The following is a 17,085-nucleotide window of genomic DNA, read 5'->3' on the forward strand; positions in this document are numbered from 1 at the left end:
GGCATGAAGTTTCCTGAAAAAGAATGAGTTACATTTCTCACCCTTCTCCAGATTCTCCACTTTGGAACGGAAGACGATTCGCTTGGACTCCTCCTCAAAGTGCCTTTTCAGGCTCTTCTTGGTCTCCTCCAGCTCCTCCCTCACGTCCCAGCCGCAGTGAAGAAGGTCCTGCAGCGACCGCAGCTCGCGCTGCAGCCCTCTGAAGTCCCTCCTCTTCTCACACGCCTGTTGTCGACCCTTGGCCTGAAAGAAACAGCGAAACTCAAGTTTAACATATTCCCACCAATCAGAGACTGTTTGGAAGCTACCCTTGTAGGACTGCCACATTGCGTAGGCTGCTCTCAGCTCCTCCACGACTTCATCCTGAGCCAGCAGAGCACAATTCAGCTTCCAGGAGCCGGGGCCGGACGGAAAACCGTCGCCGAGGACACCTTGTAAGTGAATGGCTCTGTGGTCGGAGAAGAAGCAGGGGACCATCGAGCGCCTACTCTGCCTGACTGCCCGAGAGGTGAACACAAAGTCAATCCTGGAGCGGAGTGAGCCATCGGGTCGGCTCCACGAATAGTTCGTGGAGCCTCTCCCCATGGAGCCCACCACGTCCTGAAGAGAGGCCTCGGTTACCATCTCGATGAGCAGCTTGGACGTGATGTCCAACTTGGCAGATGTGCCAGAACTACGACCATCCTCCTCGATGGGGCAGTTGAAATCCCCGGCCATCACTAAGGTCCTGGTGGTGGCAAGCTGAAGCCGCAGGGTCTGGAAAAGCTCCAAACGCTCATTCTTCAGTGGGGACGCATACACGTTGATGAACCTGACAGGTTCTCCTGCCCAGTTGCCATCTACAACAAGAGCCCTGCCGCAGATGAGCTCCTGGACGGACTCAAGCGTGAATGCGCCCCCCCTGATCAGAATTGCGACCCCCGCAGACTTGCAGTCACCCCCACCGGACCAGTAGGATGGACCGTGGGACCACTCCCTGGCCAGATGTTTGAAGGACCTAGAGGAGGGAAGGGAACATTCCTGCAACATATAAACATCACACAACTGGGAAGTAAGGAAGGCATAAATAGTCTGACGTCTGAACTTGTCCTTGATGCTCCTGACATTAATGGAAAATAAGTTAATATTAGCCATCATGTAGGGAAAAAAGAAAAAGTTAGCGCAGGCAATACACCTTAGTTACCACTCCGGTCGGGTGGTCCCTCGTCGGTGTTGACTGCTGGTGACGGGATCACCAGCAGGCCCTCTTCCTCCATCTGGTCAAGCAGCGCGGCCTCGATCTCGGCGACCACCAGTTCCTCCTCTTCTGGCTCGGCCACCAGGGTCTCAACCATGTGCTCCATCTCTTCTGGCTCAGGGAGGGTATCCTCCTTTTCGCCTACGAAATCCAGAATCTTCTTTTTGGAGGATTCAGTAGCAGGGCTGTCCTCCACTTTCCTCTTTCCCCGGGTTGGAACTGGGGAGACAAGAAGGGGAAAATCCTCCTCGGAATAGATAGCGGCGGGTGGAGGAAAGGTTAATTCCACCGCTACCATGGTCTGGGGAGGGAGAGTGGCTGCCGGGGCAGGGGAAAGGACACCTGCTGAGGAGTAGGGGAAGGAGGAAGAGGAAGTGGAATCCTCAGCAGGGGTGGCCGGGGTGGGGGGGGATTGGACGGGGGTGGCAGGGGGAGGGATCGAGAGAGGGGTGACAGAACTCTTACCCTCCTTTGACTTTTTCTTCTGCTTCGGAGCTGTTGGGACCGTCGCTGGGGCTTTGGCCACCGACTCCTTGACCGCTTTGGCCTTGGTCATCTCGGCCTTGGCCGCTGGGGCCTTGGTTGTCGCGTCCTTGACCTTCACAGGCCTGGTCGTCGGGGCCTTGTCCTCCGGAGCTGGGGTCGTCCCAACCACCGATGCCCAGGATCTCTCACGCTTGGGGCAATCCTTGTATAGATGAGCCGCCAGCCCACACAGGTTGCAGGACGTCTTCTTCGGGCAGTCCTTCGAGCTGTGTCCCGTCACTCGACAAATCCTGCAGGCATCCTCCTTGCAGTCCTTCATCTCGTGGCCGTTCTTGCCGCATCTCCTGCAGTTCCGCGGCATGTCCGGGTAATAGATGAGGCCGTAGGAGTTGCCCAGGGAGAATGTCGGGGGCAGGTGCCGAAGTCCGTCTGAGTACGCCAGGTCCCTGTGAAGTCTAACGGTCACCGACCACTTACCTGTCCAGAAGCCGAGTCCATTCAGGATGTGAGAGGGTTCCTTCACAACCAAACAGAAGCGTCTCAGGAAGGTACAGATGTCTTGGCCTGGGGTGTGCGGGTTGCGCATGGAGACCGTGATCCTCCTTTCGTCCCTCTGGATAGGGCAGCTACCTGTAAAGGCAGAGAAAGAATTATCCGGTCCTTTTGCGCTTACCATTTCCCAGAACCTCCTGCAGGTGTTCACAGTGGCGAAGGTGACGAAGAAGATACCCGTCAAGAAGGTCTGGATGCTGAGGGTGTCCGACCTGGAGAAGCCTCGATCCAGCAGCATCTTCTGGCAGAACACGTCCGAGGACATGTCCGGCACCCTCCCATCCACTTCCTTCAGCTTCAGGGCCACCGTCTGCCGCATCCATGGCTCCAGGGCTGGAGCTTCGTGGTGGGGCTTCTGGGGTCCCTTCTGCTGGCCAGTCGTGGAGGCAGAGTCCTTGGGGTCAGAATCGGCTCCTGGCTGGGCCCTCCTGGCTGTCCCCTGCTCCAGGCTCTTCTTTTCAGCCTTCCTCGCAGCGCTTGCCATGGCTTTCCTCCTGCAGTTACTTCTTGGAGCTGGAGCTGGAACTCTTCCCGGAATGGGTGGAGCTATGCAGATTCTTCTCCCGTCGTGTTCTGGACAAATTCCCCGAAAGGTCTTTGTCTCGATGATTTTCTTCCTCGAAGATTCCACAGGACAGCCCGATTCTTCTCCGAGTCTTCGTCTTCTTCTGGATTCTTTAGAGCTTCTTCCTCCCACCGATATCCGCCTTCCTTCTCCGATGTCAGCTGGGCTCCGAAGCTCTTCTCCTTCCGAGTTCGATCGCTCTCGTCAAGTGTAGATCGTAGCTCTTGTGTTCTTAAAAGAACAGATACTACACTTGTTCTTAGCCAAAAGGCCGAGAAGCGATAACCAGAATTGGTTTCAAACTACGGAGCCACCCAAGGATCCTGAAAAGTCCATTTGTGGAGATGAGCTCCTGGACTCCCGTTAAGAAGACATGTTGTCAACCTCTAGATCCCTTACATGCCTGCACTTTTCGGCTTGCTGCTGCTGCAATCCACGCGTTTTAGATCTGCATAACTCCACCTCTTTAAACACAGCACCTTCACCCCCTGCTGTTCCCACCCGCCTCAACACCGTTGGAAGGGAGGAGAACCAATTAAGGCGGGGGGTGGGGTGGAACGAGCAGCTGTCTACCCTTAGCAGGAGGGCTCCTGATTACATACCTCTCCTGCTGCTGCTGCTGCTGGCTGTCCAGCAGCAGACTGAAGGTGGCTGCTGCTGTGCACAGGTATATAAAGGCTCAGAGCCTATTATGACACGCGCAGCCAGCGTTCCATTGCCACATTCCATCTACTGCAGGCAGGATACCTGGCTGTCTGAATGTCGCTGAGAAGCTCACAGAGACCGCCATAAGCAACAGTTTAACAGAATGCCACAGACTAATCAACCAAACTTTTTGGGTTGGGTTCTCTTTTATAGTCTGCAGGCATTAAATGAAAGAAGTCAGTGTTCCAGCAGAAGGAGACAACGTTTCAGAAAAGGCATTGTAGCAAACCAAAAAAGAAATTTTAAGCGCAGCAGAGTAACCAGCGCACATACCTGTTAGCTCAGGTGAGTTTAAAAGGCTGCTGTTGATAACAAGGGCATTTGCTAAATAGATGGTGTGTGTGCAACAATATACTGAAAGGTCAATTATATTGTGCAGCTTATCTCACCACCTGTAGTTATTTAGGTGAAAGCTCCAAAATGCTTGCCTAATATGTCTGTTTATCCAAAAGGAAGTAAAAAGGGAGAGCTAGAAAGATAGCATTGCATCACATTACATGGCAATGCAATGCACAGTTGCTGAAGTTGAACCAAAATGAGCTTGTAATCTGGCTTCTGCAACTTTGAACATGAAAAATCCAATGAGGAGAAGAAAAGCAAAGCCAAAGAGTCCATCCCAAAATCCGACAAACAAGCAAAATGAACAAAAAACATTGAATTCAATTCTTTCTGATTTTAGAAACTGCATTAAAGAAGGGGTGCACCGGTCCTGGAGATACTGCAATACCAGGTCAATGCGTGGAGTGGACAGAGCAAGCTCTTTTTCCATCTCCCTGTTCTAAAAATCCATTTAATATATGGTCCCCAGATAGGGGACGTATCAGATATTAAACTGATAAGAACAGATACTACACTTGATCTTAGCCAAAAGGCCGAGAAGCGATAACCAGAATTGGTTTCAAACTACGGAGCCACCCAAGGATCCTGAAAAGTCCATTTGTGGAGATGAGCTCCTGGACTCCCGTTAAGAAGACATGTTGTCAACCTCTAGATCCCTTACATGCCTGCACTTTTCGGCTTGCTGCTGCTGCAATCCACGCGTTTTAGATCTGCATAACTCCACCTCTTTAAACACAGCACCTTCACCCCCTGCTGTTCCCACCCGCCTCAACACCGTTGGAAGGGAGGAGAACCAATTAAGGCGGGGGGTGGGGTGGAACGAGCAGCTGTCTACCCTTAGCAGGAGGGCTCCTGATTACATACCTCTCCTGCTGCTGCTGCTGCTGGCTGTCCAGCAGCAGACTGAAGGTGGCTGCTGCTGTGCACAGGTATATAAAGGCTCAGAGCCTATTATGACACGCGCAGCCAGCGTTCCATTGCCACATTCCATCTACTGCAGGCAGGATACCTGGCTGGCTGAATGTCGCTGAGAAGCTCACAGAGACCGCCATAAGCAACAGTTTAACAGAATGCCACAGACTAATCAACCAAACTTTTTGGGTTGGGTTCTCTTTTATAGTCTGCAGGCATTAAATGAAAGAAGTCAGTGTTCCAGCAGAAGGAGACAACGTTTCAGAAAAGGCATTGTAGCAAACCAAAAAAGAAATTTTAAGCGCAGCAGAGTAACCAGCGCACATACCTGTTAGCTCAGGTGAGTTTAAAAGGCTGCTGTTGATAACAAGGGCATTTGCTAAATAGATGGTGTGTGTGCAACAATATACTGAAAGGTCAATTATATTGTGCAGCTTATCTCACCACCTGTAGTTATTTAGGTGAAAGCTCCAAAATGCTTGCCTAATATGTCTGTTTATCCAAAAGGAAGTAAAAAGGGAGAGCTAGAAAGATAGCATTGCATCACATTACATGGCAATGCAATGCACAGTTGCTGAAGTTGAACCAAAATGAGCTTGTAATCTGGCTTCTGCAACTTTGAACATGAAAAATCCAATGAGGAGAAGAAAAGCAAAGCCAAAGAGTCCATCCCAAAATCCGACAAACAAGCAAAATGAACAAAAAACATTGAATTCAATTCTTTCTGATTTTAGAAACTGCATTAAAGAAGGGGTGCACCGGTCCTGGAGATACTGCAATACCAGGTCAATGCGTGGAGTGGACAGAGCAAGCTCTTTTTCCATCTCCCTGTTCTAAAAATCCATTTAATATATGGTCCCCAGATAGGGGACGTATCAGATATTAAACTGATAAGAACAGATACTACACTTGATCTTAGCCAAAAGGCCGAGAAGCGATAACCAGAATTGGTTTCAAACTACGGAGCCACCCAAGGATCCTGAAAAGTCCATTTGTGGAGATGAGCTCCTGGACTCCCGTTAAGAAGACATGTTGTCAACCTCTAGATCCCTTACATGCCTGCACTTTTCGGCTTGCTGCTGCTGCAATCCACGCATTTTAGATCTGCATAACTCCACCTCTTTAAACACAGCACCTTCACCCCCTGCTGTTCCCACCCGCCTCAACACCGTTGGAAGGGAGGAGAACCAATTAAGGCGGGGGGTGGGGTGGAACGAGCAGCTGTCTACCCTTAGCAGGAGGGCTCCTGATTACATACCTCTCCTGCTGCTGCTGCTGCTGGCTGTCCAGCAGCAGACTGAAGGTGGCTGCTGCTGTGCACAGGTATATAAAGGCTCAGAGCCTATTATGACACGCGCAGCCAGCGTTCCATTGCCACATTCCATCTACTGCAGGCAGGATACCTGGCTGGCTGAATGTCGCTGAGAAGCTCACAGAGACCGCCATAAGCAACAGTTTAACAGAATGCCACAGACTAATCAACCAAACTTTTTGGGTTGGGTTCTCTTTTATAGTCTGCAGGCATTAAATGAAAGAAGTCAGTGTTCCAGCAGAAGGAGACAACGTTTCAGAAAAGGCATTGTAGCAAACCAAAAAAGAAATTTTAAGCGCAGCAGAGTAACCAGCGCACATACCTGTTAGCTCAGGTGAGTTTAAAAGGCTGCTGTTGATAACAAGGGCATTTGCTAAATAGATGGTGTGTGTGCAACAATATACTGAAAGGTCAATTATATTGTGCAGCTTATCTCACCACCTGTAGTTATTTAGGTGAAAGCTCCAAAATGCTTGCCTAATATGTCTGTTTATCCAAAAGGAAGTAAAAAGGGAGAGCTAGAAAGATAGCATTGCATCACATTACATGGCAATGCAATGCACAGTTGCTGAAGTTGAACCAAAATGAGCTTGTAATCTGGCTTCTGCAACTTTGAACATGAAAAATCCAATGAGGAGAAGAAAAGCAAAGCCAAAGAGTCCATCCCAAAATCCGACAAACAAGCAAAATGAACAAAAAACATTGAATTCAATTCTTTCTGATTTTAGAAACTGCATTAAAGAAGGGGTGCACCGGTCCTGGAGATACTGCAATACCAGGTCAATGCGTGGAGTGGACAGAGCAAGCTCTTTTTCCATCTCCCTGTTCTAAAAATCCATTTAATATATGGTCCCCAGATAGGGGACGTATCAGATATTAAACTGATAAGAACAGATCAGGTTTCAACATATTTTATTAAGTGCGTAAAAGATGGTTTACAATCAAAAACAACAACACAAACAGTACATTATTAAAACACAGAATTCCACCCATAAAAACCCCATATACGATTGGCATCCCTTCTCCCAATACATTTCACATCCCTCAAGTAATAAATATACATCTGGCTAAAAGCAATTTTAAGACAATCCTTCACAGAAATAGCGTCACGTTTAAAAAGTAAAATATTGCGTGCCTTCCAAAGGGCGTCTTTAAAACAGTTAATCATACACCAACATATAAAATACTGTTGAGGGGTCGGACATTTAAAAAGGCCATATAAAACATATTCATGGTTAAAATCTCTTAAACCGCAAGTCCATTTTAAAAGAATCCCAACTTTGTGCCAAAGTTCCTGTGCAAATGGGCAATTCCACATAAGGTGCAAGGTGGTTTCGTCATAAACACATGAGTCTCTGGGGCATTTTGCTCTGGCCACCAGGCCTCTCCTGTGTTGAAACTCTCTGGTGGGGAGGCACTGGTGGACCACCATCCATGCGATGTCCTTATGTCCATTTGCTAAGAATTTCCCGAAGACATTCTTCCAAACTTGCTTCGACCTCTCTTCTGAGAAATTTACTATGGGGGTCACATCTTCATTCCTCCTCAGAAAAGATAAAAGCTTCTTGCGGTCTTTAAAAATGTCCATTTTAAAATCACCAAGGCTATAAAATCGAACAGTCTTTTCTAAGATTGCTTGGTGTTTGGGGGGGCATAGTAAAACAGGGGAATTCAACGACAACTTAAACCATCTTTTAAAAATCATCCCACAAGTATATTTTAAAAAATAACTTAGCGCACTATTACCATTAAAATGTTTGAAACAAAAGCAGAAATAATTTAAATACAAATAAATATGTAAGTCGGGGACATCCCTTCCGCCGTTCATTTTATTCTTCCTCATTATTTCTCGCCTTAATTTTTCCATTTTGGAGTTCCATAAAAACATAAAGATCATCCTAGTCATTTTTTTAATTAAAACATCAGAGGGGGGGTACACCATAGCTATATACAGTATGAGGGGTAACAACACTGATTTTATAATTAAAATTTTCCCCTCCATTGTTAGGGACCTCAAACCCCAAAATGATATTTTCTTTGACATTTTTCCTATGACATTCTCCCAGTTTTGAGTTCCCACATTCTCCTCGTTAAAAACAACTCCAAGAATTTTTACATTGTCTCGTTTTATAGTGAGCTGCGGGAGTTGGGCGGTGTCCCAGGATCCCAAAGTCAGACATTCAGATTTATTTAAATTAAGTTTAAACCCGGATGCCTGGGAAAAAAATTCGATGCGCAACACCGCCCTCCGGAGGGAAGCAGGGTCCACGCACACAACCGTCACGTCATCCATGTAGCCAAAGACTCTCACATCACTGCCACCTCCGCCAGGAACAGGAACCCCTCTAATCACTTTGTCTTTCCTTATTGCGCTCAGCAGGGGCTCCATGGCGCAGATGAACAGGATGGGCGACAAGGGGCATCCCTGCTTCACTCCGGACTCAAGGGGAACTCCATCTGTTAAAAAGCCATTAAGAGAAATTTGACTAAAACAATTTTTATATAAAATCTTAATACAATTTAAAAGCATATTAGGGATACCCATTCTTTTTAAAACTCTAAAAAGAAATCTATGAGAGACTCTATCGAAAGCTTTTTCAAAATCTAGGGCTAAAAGAGCTACATTTTGACCCCGGTCTCTGGAATACCAAATTACATCCCTTAATACGTTTAAAACCTCTGAAATACTTCTGCCTGGTACACTACAAACCTGCTCAGGCTGGATTAGTTTGGCAATGACATTCCTGAGCCGGTTTGCAACCACCTTAGCAAGTACCTTGTAATCGACGTTTAGGAGAGTTATGCGTCTCCAATTCGCTAGAGCACTGCGATCACCTTTTTTATATATCAAAGACACCACTCCTCTCCTCCACGAAAATGGCAACTGTTCACAAATAAAAACTTCTTTAAAAAGCATAAAAAGGTCCTCTTTTAAAATGTCCCAAAAAGTAAGATAAAACTCTACAGGTAGTCCATCACACCCAGGTGCTTTGCCCTTAGAGAAACTTTTAAAAACATAAAATAATTCCTCTAAAACAATATCGCGTTCTAAAAACTCCTGGTCTGTAAAATTTAACTTAAAATCGAGATCATTAAGAGCATCAGATAAAAAGGACTCATCTATACACTTTTTACTAAAAAGATGCTTATAAAAGTTAAAAGTAGCATTCAACATTCCCTGCATAGATGTTTCACCCTCTAGATTTGTGATCACTTCTCTTTTATCCATGACTTTTTTGAAGAAGAAGCGAGAGCACTTCTCCCCCTCCTCCAAGTGCTGCACTCTAGAGTTAAAAATAATCTCTTTCCCCTTTGTGTCTATGCAGTTCTGAATTTCAGTTTTTAGGCCAGCAATATCATCTCCCACCTCCACCCCTAGCTCTTTGAATTTAAAAAGTGTTTGTAGTTTGGTGTTAAGATCACTAAAACATCTTTTTTTCTCTCTAGCTTTACGTCTCCCTGCTTTTATAAAAAACATTCTGACTTTTTTTTTCAAATTTTCCCACCAGGTTACCATAGGGGCATCAGAAGGTTTTTGTCGCCGCCAGGCTTGATAGGCTTTACCAAAGTCTTGTCGAATCAGAGGGTCCTCCAGCAGGTAAGTACTTAGACGCCAGAGGCCCCTGTTGACCCTCTGTTCATCCCGGTATTCTAGGTGCACCTCCAAGCCCTTATGGTCAGAAAATATATTTGATGTTAAAACACATTTTACAGGGTTAAAATCATCTGATAGGAAAATAAAATCGATCCTGGAGGACACCCCTCTTCCGGACCACGTATAACCAGGGTCCGTCGGCAGGAGTGACCTCCAAGCATCGCATAATTTAAAATCAGTTATAAAATCTTTCAATAGATGACTTGACTTATCCAATTTGCGTAAAGGGTCACCCCCCGCTCGTTGTTCACTAGCACAAAGACAATTAAAATCACCCCCTACGATCAGGGGAGATGACCCAGTACAGTACAATGGCAATATCCCAAATAAATTAATTCTCTCTTGCTTATCAGGGGAAGCATAAACATTCATTACACGTAGGGTAAAACCATTAAATTTAAAATGCACTAAAACCACTCTGCCTGGTACTATTTCTGTGACAGTATTTATAGCAATATTTCTCCCACGACAGAGGAAGCCCACCCCCGCTGACTTGTTGTCATTGGAGCCAGACCAGATGGAGGGCCCCAGTCTCCAATCTGTCTTGATGTCATTATAATTTAGTGCATGTTGTATCCCGCATTCCTGTAATAAACATATGTCAAAGTCAGTGGTTTCTAAGTACTTAAATAGAGCAGCCCTACGAACTGGGCTCTTTAATGACCTCACATTCAGTGAGACAAGTCTTAATGTGGGCATTAATAGGTCAGGGTGGTGGATCTTCCATGAGGACACCTGACTCAAAGCCCTGTATGCCAAATTGCTCCAGGACATCCGGGCTAGAGGACCCAAATGACTCGATATTCTGTGAGCCGGCGGTTGCCCCCTCGTAGGTCACGGTTCCCAGCCACATTCCAGGAGACGCTGGGGCTTCGACATTCCGTCTCTTTTTCGGGGCAGACTCCACTAGGTCACTGGTGCAGTCCTCCTCTTCCTCCACCTCCTCCAGGGGGAGAGACTGGTCCATCAGGATAAGATCACCAATACAGATTCCCTGATGTTCGTCACCTAGAAGCAAAGCCCCCTCATCTGGCTGGCTAATCGCCCTGGAAGATCCTGAGGCCATCGCTGCGTGGTCCCCTGTAGCCAACCGCACAGGGGCACCACCCTCCAGCCCAACAGGATCGGTATCGGGAACCATCGACACGGAGGATACCCTCCCAGAAGGAGGACCCCTCCGCTCCGGTCCATGCGAGGTCCGCCCATCGTTAAGGGACTTCGATGCAGGGGCCGCCCCAGTGGGGCCTCCGGCTCCCTGCTCCATCCCAGCCTTCTCGCCCTTCGAACCGCCCTCCGACGCCGGCCCGCCAGTGAAGACCGGCGGGCGCATCGGCTCAGCTGCAGAAGATGCAGCTTCTGCGTAAGTCCTGGTCCTGGTCCTGTTGGGGCATCCTCGGAACATGTGCCCCGCCTCACCACAAAGATTGCATTTCCTCCCAGCGGGACAGTCCTTCATTAAATGTCCGTAACAGCTGCAATTATTGCAGCGGTCTACTTTCCTGCCCGTGCAGGACGTTTGGGTATGACCCATTTGTCCACAGTTCCTGCAACATACCGGCATTCCAGGGTAAAATAAGTAGCCTCTGCTCTTACCGATCACAAATGTTGAGGGAGGGTGTAGCATTCCTCCCACTCCGCTTGGGTCCCTCTTTAGACGGGCCATGTACCTCCTCTTGCCGCACCAGAAGCCTACCACGTTCTTCACAGTGCCCAGGTATCTCAGATCATCACAATAACGGATAAGGTAGGTCGAGATGTCTGCAGCCTCCACAAAGGGGTTCGGGAAATGCACCACGATAGGGATCTCGTCATAGGCATACAAGAGACAAAAGGTTAGTCCATCCAATTCATCTAAGTAGTTTTTCTCATTTACCTTTTGTACCGGTTGGTGACAGCATCCCTGGCTCTTGAAGGTGATGGTGTAAGTCCCCTTGTACTCATTGTCCTGGAAGCAGAATATGTCTTCCCGCCGAAACTCCAGAACTCCAAGCAGAATCCTATGGCAGATGTAGTCCAAGTTCTTCTCCGTCCTCGATCCTGCTCCAACTTCAATCCTCACGGTGTTCCGCATCCGGGCATCACCCGATGAATATGTGAGCGTTGCCGGCATCCTTCACTCAGGAACGTACCGACTCTTCTCTCTGAAAGGCGCAAGCCTTCATGGGATCCCTTCCCGTTGCTCCCGGACTAATCCTTCCTCCCAATAGCAGCAGGGGGGTTAAGTCCCTCCGAAGAGGAACGATCCCCCCAGGCCGAGAGAAAGGGTACCAAGAGCACCTCACAGGCAAGACCACACAGGTAAACCTGATAGATCGTGCCAAAAGGCCGAGAAGCGATAACCAGAATTGGTTTCAAACTACGGAGCCACCCAAGGATCCTGAAAAGTCCATTTGTGGAGATGAGCTCCTGGACTCCCGTTAAGAAGACATGTTGTCAACCTCTAGATCCCTTACATGCCTGCACTTTTCGGCTTGCTGCTGCTGCAATCCACGCGTTTTAGATCTGCATAACTCCACCTCTTTAAACACAGCACCTTCACCCCCTGCTGTTCCCACCCGCCTCAACACCGTTGGAAGGGAGGAGAACCAATTAAGGCGGGGGGTGGGGTGGAACGAGCAGCTGTCTACCCTTAGCAGGAGGGCTCCTGATTACATACCTCTCCTGCTGCTGCTGCTGCTGGCTGTCCAGCAGCAGACTGAAGGTGGCTGCTGCTGTGCACAGGTATATAAAGGCTCAGAGCCTATTATGACACGCGCAGCCAGCGTTCCATTGCCACATTCCATCTACTGCAGGCAGGATACCTGGCTGGCTGAATGTCGCTGAGAAGCTCACAGAGACCGCCATAAGCAACAGTTTAACAGAATGCCACAGACTAATCAACCAAACTTTTTGGGTTGGGTTCTCTTTTATAGTCTGCAGGCATTAAATGAAAGAAGTCAGTGTTCCAGCAGAAGGAGACAACGTTTCAGAAAAGGCATTGTAGCAAACCAAAAAAGAAATTTTAAGCGCAGCAGAGTAACCAGCGCACATACCTGTTAGCTCAGGTGAGTTTAAAAGGCTGCTGTTGATAACAAGGGCATTTGCTAAATAGATGGTGTGTGTGCAACAATATACTGAAAGGTCAATTATATTGTGCAGCTTATCTCACCACCTGTAGTTATTTAGGTGAAAGCTCCAAAATGCTTGCCTAATATGTCTGTTTATCCAAAAGGAAGTAAAAAGGGAGAGCTAGAAAGATAGCATTGCATCACATTACATGGCAATGCAATGCACAGTTGCTGAAGTTGAACCAAAATGAGCTTGTAATCTGGCTTCTGCAACTTTGAACATGAAAAATCCAATGAGGAGAAGAAAAGCAAAGCCAAAGAGTCCATCCCAAAATCCGACAAACAAGCAAAATGAACAAAAAACATTGAATTCAATTCTTTCTGATTTTAGAAACTGCATTAAAGAAGGGGTGCACCGGTCCTGGAGATACTGCAATACCAGGTCAATGCGTGGAGTGGACAGAGCAAGCTCTTTTTCCATCTCCCTGTTCTAAAAATCCATTTAATATATGGTCCCCAGATAGGGGACGTATCAGATATTAAACTGATAAGAACAGATTTTTTTTAATTTGGCTATCCCCCACATGGGGATAAAAACCGTTTATTTAAAATTTAACAAATTACAGAAATAAAACCATTACATCCACATTACACTTTCGGGACTTCAAAGAAAAATAAAAATTCCATCACAGCAAATTTTACAAGACTTCAAATATTCCATAGGTTAAAAAGCCATTTGCCTGCCAACGTTACATTATTTTTCCTGTCCAATAAATAGTATATGTACATTTCACTTTTACAAAAGGCTAAAACATCATCTACTGGTAACATTTCATGTTTAAAAACAGCAATATTTCTAGCATTCCAGAGCGCTATCTTGGCACAATTCACTATCTTCCACGCCATTATTTTTTGGTCCATTGTTGGGCATTCCAGAAGACCATATAACACTGATGCAAAATTAAAGTCCTTGAGGTCCACCATTTTCTCCAGCAGGGGGATTAGTCTTCTCCAGAACTCTTTAGCAAAAGCACAAGTCCATAAAAGATGCTTCACTGTCTCTTCTTCTTGACAACCTTCTCTTGGGCAGATGGCAGACCTCACAAAACCTCTTCTGTACTGGAATGCCCGGCAAGGAAGACAGTGGTGTGCGCAGCTCCAAGACATGTCTTTCTGTACATTAAAAAGATAAGGGGCGTTAATCATTTTCCATATGTGTACAGTTTTGTCATCATCATAACGTTCAATATCACACAACGTCACATCAGTGCTAATTTGTTTGAGTAGTGTCTTGCTGTTACATAGATCCCCTGTCTGTTTCTTATTCAAATTAAAATCAAGAATAATTTTCTTTAAAATCTCATAATGTGCAGGTAGGTTAAAAGCATAAGGAGAGGATAAAACCGTTTCAAACCAACCAAACCTTCTCATGAGAAAACCAGTGTTAAAACGCATAAAATAGGAAAGGTAATTATCTTTAAAAAGGGTTTTAAAACAGAAACAGAAAAAATGTATTAAAAGAAACTTATCTAAAACAGGGAAATCTTTCCCACCTTTAACCTTTGGCTTTGTCACAATTTCTCTTTTGAGTTTCTCCATTTTTGAGCCCCAAAAAAAGGTAAAACATACTTTTGTAATTCGTTTCAACAAATTTGTAGGAGGGGGGAACACCAAACTAAGATATAACAGGATAGGTAATATCACCATTTTTACAATCAGAACTTTACCTTCCATTGACAGCTTTCTCATATTCCACATGCAGATTTTCTGATTAATTTTCTGTGCTGCCGCATCCCAGCTATTAAAACCATTATTAGATTCATTAAAAGAAACACCTAAAATAGTAATGGAATCTGTAACTGCAATTGGTACATCATGTAAACTCATTCCCCCAACATTTAAAATATTACATTTAGTAAGATTAATTTTAAAACCGGAAACTGTACAAAAAGACTGAATTTGGCTTATCGTTTTTTGTATTGAAGGTACATCACATCCAAACACGGCTACATCATCCATATAGCTTACAACTTTAACTTGTAGACCGTTCCCTCCGGGTAAGGGTACTCCACATATTTGCTTATCCCGGCGTATTGTACATAAAAGGGGTTCTATAGCACATATAAAAAGCAGGGGGGACAAAGGGCAACCCTGCTTCACCCCTGATTTTAAAACTACCTCTTTTGTTTTAAAACCATTAACTAAAATCTTACTCGTACAATCATTATAAAAAGCTTTAAGAGACAATAAAAACCCACCCGGAATGCCCATTTTTTCTAAAACTTTAAAAAGATAAAAATGAGACACGCGGTCAAAAGCTTTCTCAAAATCCACCGCTAGGATTGACATCTTTGTCTTTCTGGTTTTTACATCTTCAATACAATCTTTCACCAGGTTTAAATTGTCCCAGATACTACGCCCAGGTACCCCGCATACCTGATTTGCATGAATTACTTTATGTATCACCTTTTTCAACCGATTTGCACAGATCTTAGCCATAATTTTGTAATCACTATTTAAAAGAGTTATCGGCCTCCAGTTTTTAAGATCCGTTTTGTCACCTTTTTTGTATAGTAGTGATACCTCACCTTTCTTCCATGAGTTGAGTAAAACCTTATTATTAAAAACTTCGGAAAACAAATTAAACAAATCATCTTTTAAAATATCATAAAAACTTATATAAAACTCTATGGGGATACCATCAGGGCCGGGCACTTTACCATTTTTAAAACTCTTCATGGTTTCTAAAATCTCTTCCTCAACTAGAGGTTGGGATAAAAAACTTTGGGCATCAGCATCTAGGGTGGACTTGATCTCCCCCAGGAAAGTGTGTATTAAATCATGGTCTACAGTTTTTACATTAAAAAGATCATTAAAATAGACATTTACCTTATCCAATATAACGTTGATATTATTATCTCCATCTATGTTATCAATTATTGTTTTTGTCTGTTTGTTTTTCTTAAAAAAATACCTGGAACAAGTCTCATCCTCTTCTACGTGTTTTACCTTTGAACGAAAAATCAGTTCTTTTCCTTTTTGTTCCAACCACTTTGAAATTTCTCCTTTAAGGCTCAATATATCATTACCTACATCCAGACCATTGTCTTTGAATTTGTACAATGTCTGTAACCTGATATTAAGAAAATTATAGATCTCAAACTTTTCTTTAGCTTTTTGTATGCTTTTCTTAATAAAGAAATCTTTAATGCTTATTTTCATTCTATCCCACCAGGAGCTAAAAGAAATATTGGGGTTTTTCCTTTTTCTACACTTTACATAAAACTCAATAAAATCCGATAAAATTTGTGGATCTTTTAAAAGGGACACATTCAATTTCCAAGATTTCTTACCACATTTCTTCTTTCCATTAATCCTCACTCTAAAAGATAAAACCTTGTGATCTGAGAGAATATTAGTTAAAACTTCACATTTCACTGGCAGTATTTTTTCTGAACCTAAAACAAAATCTATCCTGGAGCTACATGTAGAATTGCTCCAGGTGAAACCAGCATCTATAGGGCTATCCTTGTTACATTCTTTATACACATCAGTTAATTTACAATCATTTATAATATTGCTTAACATTCCAGACGTTTTGTCATAATTTCTACTCACGGAACCGGAGCGTCGGCTTTCGCCTTTTAAAATACAATTAAAATCACCTGCCAGGATAAAAGGTTCAGAAATGTTAATAAATAAAGGTAAAATTTCCAGCATATCAGCCCTTTCATTTTTATCAGGTGACCCATAAAAATTTAAAAACTGCCATCTTGTCCCATCAATAAAAGCCTTAACTAAAAGAATACGACCCGGTAAAATATCTTGGATAAAATCAATAGACACATTTCCCTTAAAAAGTATAGCTACCCCGGCTGATCCAGTTGCATTTGATCCAGACCAGACCGATGGACCATGTTTCCACTCTTCCTTATATTTTTTGTAAGAAATCTTATGAGGGATATGACATTCTTGTAAAAAGAAAACAGAAGCTGTAAAACAGGTTAAAAAATGTAAAACAGTAGCTCTTCTGATCTTGGATCCTATGCCTCTCACATTGAGGGAAACACCACTAATGTCAGCCATCATAACAAATGGTTAGGAAGAAACAAAAACTGGACTTTACCTATCCGATGGACGGATCAGACCACTTGGACTTTCACCAACGCCCTCTTCTGAATCCACCGTTATCAAAGAGTCTTCATCATCGGAGAAGGAACATTCACTTAAATTAAGACCCGACGCTACTGGGGTGTAGCTCGGAAGGATATTGAG

At 44.7% G+C, this 17,085-nt stretch overlaps 4 non-coding genes and 1 pseudogene across 4 annotated transcripts; all 5 read right to left on the bottom strand.

The window, feature by feature from the left end:
- Positions 1 to 3,045: 3,045 nt before the first annotated feature.
- On the bottom strand, positions 3,046 to 3,123 carry LOC141227304 (U2 spliceosomal RNA; annotated as a pseudogene).
- A 1,115-nt stretch (positions 3,124 to 4,238) lies between these two features.
- Positions 4,239 to 4,429, bottom strand: LOC141227460 (U2 spliceosomal RNA). Its single transcript, XR_012294454.1, has one exon. It is a non-coding gene; the product is annotated as a U2 spliceosomal RNA (small nuclear RNA).
- A 1,115-nt stretch (positions 4,430 to 5,544) lies between these two features.
- Positions 5,545 to 5,735, bottom strand: LOC141227461 (U2 spliceosomal RNA). The gene has a single exon (XR_012294455.1). It is a non-coding gene; the product is annotated as a U2 spliceosomal RNA (small nuclear RNA).
- A 1,115-nt stretch (positions 5,736 to 6,850) lies between these two features.
- On the bottom strand, positions 6,851 to 7,040 carry LOC141227196 (U2 spliceosomal RNA). The gene has a single exon (XR_012294291.1). It is a non-coding gene; the product is annotated as a U2 spliceosomal RNA (small nuclear RNA).
- Positions 7,041 to 13,215: 6,175 nt separating this feature from the next.
- On the bottom strand, positions 13,216 to 13,411 carry LOC141227171 (U2 spliceosomal RNA). Its single transcript, XR_012294269.1, has one exon. It is a non-coding gene; the product is annotated as a U2 spliceosomal RNA (small nuclear RNA).
- Positions 13,412 to 17,085: the final 3,674 nt, after the last annotated feature.

The sequence above is a fragment of the Phyllobates terribilis genome, unplaced genomic scaffold, assembly GCF_046119375.1.
Source record: "Phyllobates terribilis strain yellow unplaced genomic scaffold, ASM4611937v1 Scaffold_416__1_contigs__length_1633014, whole genome shotgun sequence".
In the NCBI taxonomy this organism is placed as follows: Eukaryota; Metazoa; Chordata; class Amphibia; order Anura; family Dendrobatidae; genus Phyllobates; species Phyllobates terribilis.